The sequence below is a fragment of the Theobroma cacao genome, chromosome 2 (assembly GCF_000208745.1).
Source record: "Theobroma cacao cultivar B97-61/B2 chromosome 2, Criollo_cocoa_genome_V2, whole genome shotgun sequence".
In the NCBI taxonomy this organism is placed as follows: Eukaryota; Viridiplantae; Streptophyta; class Magnoliopsida; order Malvales; family Malvaceae; genus Theobroma; species Theobroma cacao.
Window position 1 is genome coordinate 2,707,476 of NC_030851.1, and position 10,239 is coordinate 2,717,714.

The following is a 10,239-nucleotide window of genomic DNA, read 5'->3' on the forward strand; positions in this document are numbered from 1 at the left end:
TGCCGCCACTCTATTCTATCTTCTCTACACCGACCTCTCGCTTCTCTCTTTCATTTTTCAGATCTAACTATTTTTTTCTTTTCTTGCTTTGTGTTTGTTTTTTTTTTGCTTTTGTTTCTGTGGTTGGGTATTTTTGCTGGTAGATCTAGGATTTTTTTTGTTTTTTGGTTCCTTGTGGCTAACCCTGTTTTTTTCATTTTTGCAGGGTTTTAAAGAGCCGGGTTGTCCAATTTTTTGGACAACCCGGCGAGAGGGGGTTCTGGCACCCCTGGAGTTGGTGGCCAGAACCCCCATCCCGCGTAGTGGGTGGGGGATGGGACGGCGAAGGGATGGTTGGGCGTACGCCCAGCCATCCCGATTTTTTATTTTATTTTATTTTATTTTATTTTTTAATTTATGTGTCTACAATAGGAACGAAAGCATACTTGGTCAATGCTCGAAAAACACCTAGCAAACCTATTTGAAGATTATTCAGAGTCATTGCTCTCGTAAACTCTACTGTTTCGGCATGCCTTAACATGATTGTTAATTTTTTAAATTTGTTAAAAGTAGATAATAAATTATATTTTGATCATTTCCCATGCTTATAAACTATAATAAAATAACTTTTTTATGCAACCACAAACGAGTAGACCTAACAAATTTTTGTAGATGACATGGTTGCATGACACCAATTTAAACAAATTTGGGTTTAAGCTAATAGTGTTTCGAGTATAAATCGTGTCAATACAGTTAAAATACAAATAAATCATAACAAACTCGTTAATCGATCTGTTTAAGACACGTTTAGTTAATCGTGTTATCGTGTATCCGTATAACTTGTGACTCATTTATTACCTATTTATTTAATCATGTTTACGTGTCATGTAGGCACGTATAGTATACAATTAGGACTCATTTATTGATCTATATAAATGCTAATATTGTTATGATTATTAAAATTGATTGATATTGAATTTTATTATATTTGGTAAATATTATGATATTTATAATTTTTGTTATAAATTTGAATAAAAGAATCATATTTTACTTGTACATATTTTAATTTAATCGTATCGATCGTGTATTGATCATATTAATTATGTAAAAAGATTATAAATCGTATAAATTTTACTTACCAAAATACTCGAGAGGTTACTATACTCATGCATTTTATCCAATTTGTCCGGATGTAACAAATTTTAAACAAAATAAAAAAAATAAAAACTATGAAAATCAAGAAAATTAAAATAAAAAATGAAAAGAGATAAATATAAAAGATAAGATATGTTTATACTAATCCTACTTCTAGATCAAGTCTAAAAAAAAGATTAAGATTGAATCGAAATTCAGAAACCAATTCGAGTAAAAGCGTAACACATTGGCTATAAATATAACCAAGCCTCAAATTTTCAAGGGAGGAGAAAAAAGAGAAAAAAAAAAGGAGAACAAAGAGAGTTTATGGAGTTTTGAAATTTTTCGATTTTTCTAAATCTAGGAAAATCGACTTAGTTTCTAAAGAAACTTTTCCAATTAAAAGGATGAGAGCATTGAGAGATTTTTTTTTGAGAAAATTTGGTAAAATTTCGTCGTCGGTGAACGGTGACCGACGACTGAAATTTGGAAAGCTTTGAGGTTTTTTCTTTTAGAGGGAGAAGTTCTCAATTAGAGAGAGAAGAAGAAGTGGCAAATAAAAGAAAAGAAGGGAGCAGGAGCTTTTATACTGTCAGCAAAACGACGTAGTTTTGTATCTACTAAAAGAAGAAGTTTATGGGTTAAATCTCATTGATTCGGCCCACTCTTGTTATTTTGGCCCACTTTAATTTTTTTGGGTAACTTTGACCCAATAACTTGGTTTTCTTTTTGGGTTTCACAACCTAATTAAGTGAGTTCTTGTAAATTTGTTTTGATTTGTTTTTTAAATATCTTGAATTATTTTCTTTTATGATTTATTTACTTATTTATTTATTTAGTCTTTCAAAATTAAGCGCTAATACATATTGATAATAAGTTTTCCAATGATGAAATCTCAAGAAAACCAAAAGTGGCTTCTTGAGAATTTTTAGGTGAGAGAATTTGCTAAAATTTTACCATGAATGTTTAGGAGATTTTGAAAAATTTTCAATATTAAGAATTTTTATTTTGGAAAAGCAATAAAATGAAAATAGGAAAAAGAAATAAATTAAAAGATAAAATTATAGAATTAAATATATAAATTTTTCAATGATGAAATCTCAAGAAAACCCAAAGTGGCTTCTTGAGAATTTCTAGGTAAGGGAATTTTCTAAAATTTTACCATGAACGTTTGGGAGATTTTGAAAAATTTTCAATATCAAGAATTATTTATTTATTTCGAAAAAACTAATGAATTAAAAATAGGAAAGGGAAATAGAATTGAAACATTGAACTATATTTTATTTAATAAGGCTCAAAGGACACATAATTGATAGGGTACCAATTAAATAGGCGTTATAGGGGTGCTAATACATTCCTCACACGTAAAGGACTTTCGAACCTAATCTGCTTTGTAGACTAAAACCTATTATTTTTTAATGATTCTAAGCCAAGCCTAGGACCTCATAAAAATAAAATAAATTCACCTAAGTGGTCAATCACACCTAAATAAAAAAGATTGATAGTGACTCTCAAACTGTTAAGTTCTAGGACTCACCACGTTATGACAGCTTGGCGACTTTGCTAAGGACTTAGAAAGTCAAGCCCATAATTAGTTATGTGTGACAACCTAGTTTACAATAGTTTAATTTTATTTTCCTTTATTATGAATTTTCTTTTTCCATAGTTCAATTTTTAATTTTAGTTCCCTTTATTATGTTTTCTTCTCTTTATATGTATAACATTTTTTCCCACACACTCACCTTTAATACATACATAAAGCCTTCTACCCAAGCTTTGTACCTTTTAGGAGGAAGTAAAGTATCTCTGCGTTCGTGAGGTGATAACCTCCACATGGGCCAGTGAAATACTTCCAATTAGATTGAACCATTTTCGTTATTAGCCTCTGATGGGTGAGAATTGGCTTACTTTTACTAGTCCATAGTGGACGACATTAAGGAACAATTTGGGAACCTTTATCTTTGTGTTAAATCCTAACCCATATATAGTGAACCATAAGAGCCAACTTGAGATAGAGCCTTCCTACCTTATTTTTAGAAAACATCAATATTGGTACATATTATAATTTTGTTATGATATTTGTTTTTGTAATTATTATTTCCTGTACATACTAACTCTTTTGCTTTACTCTACAATCATGCATTTGCATCATGCATTCATCACATAGGATATCTGCCACGTGACGATACATGATGAAAACGACTTTTGTTACATTCATGGAATGCTCACCATTTGATTTGAAGCTCCAATCAAAAGAAACACAACAAAAAGAGGGTGATTGCTTGGTCGATGGCTATATTTCCACTCTCATTGAGAAGATTCATCTCGATCTTCAACAAAATGATCCTTCTGAATTGCTTAAAATATGGGGTTGTGGAAAAAATCTGAATAATTCGAGCTATAATGTAGTTTTGGGATCCTTCGTATAGACTCTTTGTCTTCAATGAGGTGGATATGACCCCAACTATCAAAGAATATGCAATTTTACTTGGTCTGAATACCTCTGATTTATGTAAAGTATATTAGAGAAAGAGAAAGCCTGTTAGTTGCAAAACACTTACAAGAATAATGCAGATCAATCCATAAGAAGTGAATGCAAATCAAATTCATAAAGGAGAAAGTATTTGCATATCATGGACTTTTCTTCGAGACTTTATCATGAAGCATTTAGAGGATGAACAAGGTATGAGTATGATGGCTCTAGCAATCTACAGGTTGATGATTTTTCCAAAGGTGTTGGGACACATTGAAATGAGAATCATTGACTTTTTTGAACAAATTGAAAATGGAATTCATCCTCCATCAGCAATTCTTGTAGAAACCTTTAAATCCTTAAACTATTGTTGACAACATGGCAAAGGGCGTTTTATCGGATGTGCATAACTCCTATTTATGTGGTTTCAAAGTCATTTCAAATGTGAGAAAAATACCTTTTGTAAGCCTTATCTTGAAGCTGCTCCTATTTTAGAGTTTTGTAAAAGTCGATGGCCTAAGAAGAGTAGTCCAAAGCAGAGTGGGTTTCAAGGCTTCAACATTTCACTAGTACAGAAGTAGTAGGGAGAGCACCTTGGATGTATTGAGAATCCATGGTATACAAATGTGGAGACAACCCATGGGTTTCACTTTTGGGGCCTTGAGGAGCGATAAGTTATGCTCCAATCATGGTACGAAGGCAATTCAGAAATGAAAAATTCATCCCAATGATGCATAAGCTCAATTAGCTTAAGCCCTCTTACAGCCAGCCAAGGACAACAAAGAAGACCAACGAAATTATTAAAGCATGGACACAAGCACAAAAAGTAAATCCAGGAAGGTTGGTTGACAAGTTACTTTTGGGTATTTAACATGTTAACGATGTCGAGTCAAATGAATGGTACTTCCATCAGAGCCTAATAGTACTAATAACATTGAAGCAAGGGCTAATGGATCATCATGTTGTAGACACCCATTTAAAAAATAAAAAAATATAAAAATATAAAATAAAATAATGAGAAAAAAAAAGAGGAATGGTTGGGCGTACGCCTAACCATCCTTTCTCCTAACCACCATGAATGATGGGGGTTTTGGCTACCAACTCCTTGGTGCAAGAACCCCATTACCAAGTTATCCAAATTTTTGGACAACTTGGCTTTTAAAGATTCACAACTTGAAAAAAGAAAAGAAGAGCAGAAAAAAAATTAATTTTTTTTTAGAACAAAAAAACCAGAGAGATCGGTAATCAAAAACCCTAAAAAATCCTAACAACCAACAACTAAGAAATCCTAGCTTTCTAGCAACCGGAAACAACCACAATCCACAATCCACAATCCACAAATAAAAAAAAATGCAAAAAAAAAAGAAACGAAAATGAAAGAAATGAGTGAAGGGGACTTTTTTTTCGATTTGGATTTCTAAGATTAGATCTTGATTTTTTGGGTTTATCGGTTGAAGCTTGGAAGGGAAAAGTTTAAGGGTTGTTTGCTGCCGGTTTAGGAGAGAGAGAGAGGGAGAAAGATCAATCAACGACTGTCGGTTAGAGGCGAGAGAGAGGGCCGGTTTTGGGTGGTGGCCGGTGAAAAGGGAAGTTGTTTAGAGAGGGTGAAAGCTTTTGGAGAGAAGGTAGAAAGTTTGGTTTTAGAGAGAGAAGTTGAAAGGAGAAAATGAAGAAAGGGTGAAGAAAAAGCCTTTTTATACTTAGGGTTAGGGCATCAAAACGGCGTAGTTTTGGCACCCGGAGGCTGCTAGGCAAGATACTGGACAGTGGGCCTTGGAGCGGATCACGGGTCAGGCCGGTTATTTGGGCCAGTTTAGCCCAATCAGGTAAAAACTTTAACTTTCTTTATGGAAATGTTTGTGTTTTAGGTAGGCTTATTTTATATGTTTTTAGAAATATTAGGCAGAATTAATTCTAAATTATTATAGTGTAATGTTCTAAATTTTTTAGATGATATTTTAGACTTAAGAGAATATTTACTATAAATATATAAGTAACTCTTAAAAATATATAAAAATATAAATATAAATAATAATATACCATGACACTAACTACAAATATAATATACCGATGATAGAATGTTCGTTCGAAACGCGAGAAGTCGCAATTTCAAATGGATTTCTTTAGGTTAAGAATTTTGATTAAGACCCCACCAGTACGATGGGAGGGTCCTAACTTGGAATTCCTATGATTTTAATTTTAAATACAAATTATATACTCAATTACCAATTGGTCAAAAGTGCAAAAAATAAGGAATTAATGATAACAATAAGTATTTTAACAATAATAATAGCATAAAAAGGAATGTATAAAATACATATATAAATAATAATTATGAAATAAAAATACTTAGTCTAAAAAATATGATTTTGAAAATTTTCATATAGTAAAATAAATAAGCACTTACATGGCAAAGTACATAACGAAATAAAAATGGAATAATAAGTAAATATAAGATATTTAGTCACAAAAAGATATGCTCACAAAAAGAAATAATAAAATAAAAAAACAAACATTAGAATTACAAGTGAACCATGTACTATGGTTGCACTGTTAAATGTCATGGCATATAGAGATATTCTCTATACGAGTATAAGCTCCGATGATGGGACTTTTCGATAAAGCTTGCGAAGGCGAGTTTCATCGGTAAACTCCTTAGGTGAAAAGATACCTTCGAGCTCCACCATTACGATAAGAGGGTCCGAAGAAATATCTTTAACAAAAAGCTTCTACTCGTATTAGGATTTGCATTTATGAAAACACTTTTTTTTACTCATAAACGACTATCCCGATGATGGGATCTACCTAGTAAACTTGCGAAGGTGGGTTGCTAAGGTATTTCCCTAGGTGAAAGAATACTTCCGGATCCCACTTGTGTGATGGGTGGATTCGAAAAGTACACTTAATAAAATATTTTCGTTTGGCGTTATCCCGATTTTATGTCATGCATTTTACAATTGCATCATGTGCATGTTAAACCCGTAAAAAATAAAATAAAATATTCTAATAAAAGATGAAATAGATAAATAATAATTAAGGAAACATAAGAATAAAATCAATAGGCTAGGATAATATATGATTAAATGGTACCGTTCGTGGAACGGACGTCACGGGAGTGTTAACCCTTCTCCGTGCGTAACCGTACTCCCAAACCCAAATCTAAAAGATACGTAGACCAGTTATCGTTCTTTCGAATGACCTAAAATTTATTTAGGATTTCGTCTAATAGAACAAAATAAGGTGGCCAATCACACCTAGAAAAAAAAGATTGGTGGTGACTTCTAAATCACTCAACGTCTAGCGGTCGGGTTCCCAGACCCGCACATTATGATACATGTGATAAGATAGTCATGTGGAAAGACGAAAATAAGAGGATGCGACAAGAAATAGAAGATTTGACGAAAATACAAGAATTGAAGATTCAGAAGCTTTACGAAGAACGTGAGGAATGGAAGGAGAAATATGAATGCTTGGACTACACTCTTTTGTCAATGACTACCGATCTTGGTAAGTTATGAAAAGATTTAAGTGAGAAAGAAAAAGATTTGAACGAAAAACAAAAGCAAATTGATAGGTTCCAAGCTTCTACAGATAGTATAGGACAAAGGATGCATTTTCAATGAGAAAAAATTCAAAGGCTTAGGGAAGAATGTGAGCAACATGAGCACACTGTTCTAGCCCTCCAAATGAGTTATGACCAATCCAAACAAGAATGCCATTTGTATCAAGTTTATGCAAAATCACGCAATACTGGGGAGACATGGAGGCATGAGTTTTTAGCCAAGCGAGCTCAAGTGGAACATTTCGCAAGGCTGTCCTTAAGGCAAGGGAAATGGTTAAAAAGACAGAGTTACTCAAACTTGAAATTCTTCCAAATGGAGTATATGGCCAACGATTGCTTAATTTCATGGATGAAGTGCATGATCATTACAAGCAAGTTGGACGTTTTAAGTATTTTAACTTAGATTTTTAAGTATATTAAGTTTTTTTTAGGTGAGATTTTTTATTTTAAGATAGATTGTTCTTTATTAGATTGAATGTAATAGTTTAAGTTGATTTTATTTTTGGTAATAAAAGTCTCTTTTCGTTATTTATCGTCACATGGCAAATATTCAAAACATATTTAGAGCATGCACTTAAACATCTAAGTTTATTTTTCATAGACATTTCAAAGCATGTTAGTATATTTAGAGTATGCATGTCTAAGCTTATGTTTTCATACAAACATATCCTGACTCATATTTATGGTAAAAAGAGGTCCTCAAGATAACTCATCGGCCAAAACCATATATTCGTCACCTATACAATACTCAACTACAAATCAAGATCATGGAAAACGAGCAAGCTAAACGAATGGATCAAAGAGAGAAATCTCAAGAAGAGATAAAAGAGCAATTGGCTCAGATGATGGACCTAATCATGAATATAAGCAAAGGGAAAACACTAGTTGAAGAACCTACTAACCAAGCTAGCCAACAGATCTCAAGTAATAATGATTCCATGTATCAACCTCCAATATCTCAAAAGTAGCACCAATACCCCATACATCCTATGGGAGATCATCCTTATTATGGGGGACAATTATCAACACGAGTAACAACTACTCAAGTAAACTCAGCTCATCCAGTTGTAGTTCCAGATATAGATGATCCAAAAGAACAAGAAAAGTTGAGTAAAGGCACATCCGAGGCTGCAAATAATTTAGGAGCACAGAAAAAGTTTGACCTTTTAGAGGAACGATTACGTGCTATGGAGGGAACAAATGTTTTAGATTCTATTGATGCATTAAAACTAAGTCTCGTACCTAGACTAGTAATTCCTCCCAAGTTTAAAGTCCTTGATTTTGAGAAATATGATGGTACTAAGTGTTCGATGGCTCATGTAACTATGTATTGTCGTAAGATGGTTGTTTACACTCATGATGATAACTTGTTAATTCATTGTTTCCAAGATAGCCTTACAGGATCAGCCTTCATATGGTATAATAAGTTGGACAGAAACCATGTGCATTCATGGAAGGATTTGGCACGAGTGTTTGTAGCTCAATATAAACATGTGGCAGATATGGCCCCAGATAGTTTAACCCTCTAAGGATTGGAAAAGAAAGCTACTAAAAGCTTCGAAGATTATGCTTGAAGTTAAAGAGATATTGCCTCACAAGTCCAACCACCATTGACTGAGAAAGAAATAACTGTCATGTTCGTCAATACTTTGAAGGCCTCATACTACGAAAAGTTAGTCAGAAATGCCACCAAAAATTTTACAGATATGTTATTGTCAGCGAAAATAATTCTGCAATTAAGAATGGTAAGATTGAAGAAGGAGATACTCTCAATACGAAAAACGAAAGTGTGTTAAAAAAAAAAAGCCAAATCCTAATCAGTTACATTTAAAAGTCCTCAAGCCAGAGCATACAACCCATATCAACCTTATCTCCCATACCAACCCTATTATCCCACCTTAAATAACATTTCCCAAAACCCTTATCCTTACCAATGGGCCTCACAACCAACTTTCCAAACAAGTGTCCAACTGCCACCATCACCACCAACACCATCACCACCAACCCAACCCATTACTCGACCAAACAATACTAGTGTCACAGCCCAATTCTCGGGCCATGACCAGCGCAAGGACCTAATAGGCTTGGCCCACTGGACCCAAGCAAGCCTTTCTATGAAAACTTGTTCATTAGACCATCTGTCCCTCTTTTACCTTTACGGTTCTTAATTCATTGTTTTCAAAAATAATTTCCTTTCGAAATAAGTCATGGTAACTGAACAATACCATTCACAAAATAACATTACTATTTGCCAACCTGTGGCAACATTATCATGCAAACCAAGCATACAATGTTTACAACAAATCCAATGAATTATATTTAAATAACCTTATACACATACAAAGACATTGACTATTAGCGAAGTGACTCTGGCGTGGATACTATATTGGAGTGTTCGGTTAAACCTACCGTAAAATGAACAAGAGGAAGCGCCTCTACCTAAGATCCAACTATTTTCAAATCTGAAAACATGAAGTTAAAAAGAATGAGTATAAACCCAGTGAATGAACATAGGAAGGGAACAAGTAAACGATATAGAGAGTTTTTCGAAAGCATGATGCACTCGTTTAAAAACAATGCAATTTTGTATATTATGAACAAAACTCGATGTCGTGCTATTTTTCAATTCGTTTCAAAACATTTAGGAAGTTCAAGCAAGGCAAGCATAACAGAGTAGCTGCAGCGAAAATGTCTTTCCGTTGTAGCGAACTTCAAGGCAAATTTTGAACCAACAACCTGAGAGTTTCTCGCTGTAGCGGGAATGCATTTTCACTACAGCTACTATCCGGGCAGGCATTATACCCAACCACCCGAGAGTTTCTTGCTGCATCGAGAATGAATTTTCACTGCAACGAAATCCAAAGCAAGGGTTAAGGCCATCCACCCGAGAGTTTCTCGCTGCAGTAAAATTTCTGGGCAGATGAAATTAAGAGAATTTTTACTGCTATAAAAATCCAATCCTGTGCAATAATCAGATTAAACACATTTGACAATAATCAAGTTTCAACAGTCAATGCAATCACATATTAATTCAAAACTTCTCTATATAGTAAATATATATATATATATATATATATATATATATATATAT